This window comes from Pituophis catenifer, unplaced genomic scaffold, assembly GCF_029215685.1.
Source record: "Pituophis catenifer annectens isolate HBS135680 unplaced genomic scaffold, rPitCat1.0.hap2 SCAF_5, whole genome shotgun sequence".
Lineage (NCBI taxonomy): Eukaryota > Metazoa > Chordata > Lepidosauria > Squamata > Colubridae > Pituophis > Pituophis catenifer.
The window spans coordinates 66,970,259-66,972,758 of record NW_027256885.1 but is presented as its reverse complement, the minus strand read 5'-3'; positions in this window follow the sequence as shown (position 1 = coordinate 66,972,758).

The following is a 2,500-nucleotide window of genomic DNA, read 5'->3' as shown; positions in this document are numbered from 1 at the left end:
GAGACAAACAGACAGGCAGATGCTGTGGTTTCGTAGATAGATAGATGATAGATAGATAGATAGATAGATAGATAGATAGATAGATAGATAGATAGATAGATGGATGGATGGATGGATGGATGGATGGATGGATGGATGGATGGATGGATGGATGGATGGATAGATAGATAGATAGATAGATAGATAGATAGATAGATAGATAGATAGATAGATAGATGATAGATAGATAGATAGATAGATAGATAGATAGATAGATAGATAGATAAATAGATAGATAGATACACAGACAGACAGAAAGACAGATGCAGACAGAAAGACAGACGGAGAGACAGAAGGACAGGCAGATGCTGTGGTTTCGTAAATAGATAGATAGATAGATAGATAGATAGATAGATAGATAGGCAGACAGATAGATAGATGTTAGATGATAGATGGATTGATAGAGATGATAGATAATTTGAGGTGATAGATAGATATCTAGAGAGAGAGAGAGAGAGAGATGATAGAGAGACAGAAAGAGAGAGGCTGTTGCTGTGGGTAGATAGATAGATAGATAGACAGATAGATAGATAGATAGATAGATAGATAGACAGACAGACAGACAGACAGAAAGACAGATGCATAAAGAAAGACAGACGGAGAGACAGACAGACAGGCAGATGCTGTGGTTTCGTAGATAGATGATAGATAGATAGATAGATAGATAGATAGATAGATAGACAGATAGATAGATAGATAGATAGATAGATAGACAGACAGACAGACAGACAGACAGAAAGACAGATGCAGACAGAAAGACAGACGGAGAGACAGACAGACAGGCAGTTGCTGTGGGTACATACATACGTGGATATATAGATGATAGATAGATAGATAGATAGATAGATAGATAGATAGATAGATAGATAGACAGACAGATCGATAGATAGATAGATTTTAGATGATAGATGGATTGATAGAGAAGATAGATAATTGGAGGTGATAGATAGATAGATAGATAGATAGATAGATAGATAGATAGATAGATAGATAGATAGATAGATAGACAGATAGATAGATGTTAGATGATAGATGGATTGATAGAGATGATAGATAATTTGAGGTGATAGATAGATATCTAGAGAGAGAGAGAGAGAGAGAGAGAGAGAGAGAGAGAGAGATGATAGAGAGACAGAAAGAGAGAGGCTGTTGCTGTGGGTACATGATAGATAGATAGATAGATAGATAGATAGATAGATAGATAGATAGATAGATAGATAGATAGATAGACAGGCAGACAGATAGATAGATAGATAGATAGATGTTAGATGATAGATGGATTGATAGAGATGATAGATAATTGGAGGTGATAGATAGATAACTTGATACAGAGAGACAGATAGAGACAGACAGATACACAGACAGGCAGATGCTAGACAGACAGACAGAGAGACAGGCAGATGCTGTGGTTTCATAGATAGATGATAGATGATAGATAGATGATAGATAGATAGATAGATAGATAGATAGATAGATAGATGATAGATAGATAGAAAGATAGATAGATAGATGATAGATAGATAGAAAGATAGATAGATAGATGATAGATAGATAGATAGATAGATAGATAGATAGATAGATAGATAGATAGATAGAAAGATAGATAGATAGATGATAGACAGACAGACAGAGAGACAGGCAGATGCTGTGAATTCGTAGATAGATAGATAGATAGATAGATAGATAGATAGATAGATAGATAGATAGATAGATAGATAGATAGATAGATCGATAGACAGACAGACAGACAGACAGAAAGACAAAGAGACAGACAGAGAGACAGACAGAGAGACAGAGAGACAGGCAGATGCTGTGGTTTCGTAGATGATAGATAGATGATAGATAGATACATAGATAGATGATAGATAGATAGATAGATAGATAGATAGATAGATAGATAGATAGATAGATAGATAGATACATAGATAGGAAGGCAGGCAGGCAGGCAGGCAGATGCTGTGATTTCGTAGATAGATAGATAGATAGATAGATAGATAGATAGATAGATAGATAGATAGATAGATAGATGGATGGATGGATGGATGGATGGATGGATGGATGGATGGATGGATGGATGGATGGATGGATGGATGGATAGATAGATAGATAGATTGATAGATGATAGATAGATAGATAGATAGATAGATAGATAGATAGATAGATAGATGATAGATAGATAGATAGATAGATAGATAGATAGATAGATAGATGATAGACAGACAGACAGACAGACAGACAGACAGACAGACAGACAGAAAGACAGATGCAGACAGAAAGACAGACGGAGAGACAGACAGACAGGCAGTTGCTGTGGGTACATACATACGTGGATATATAGATGATAGATAGATAGATAGATAGATAGATAGACAGACAGATCGATAGATAGATAGATTTTAGATGATAGATGGATTGATAGAGATGATAGATAATTTGAGGTGATAGATAGATATCTAGAGAG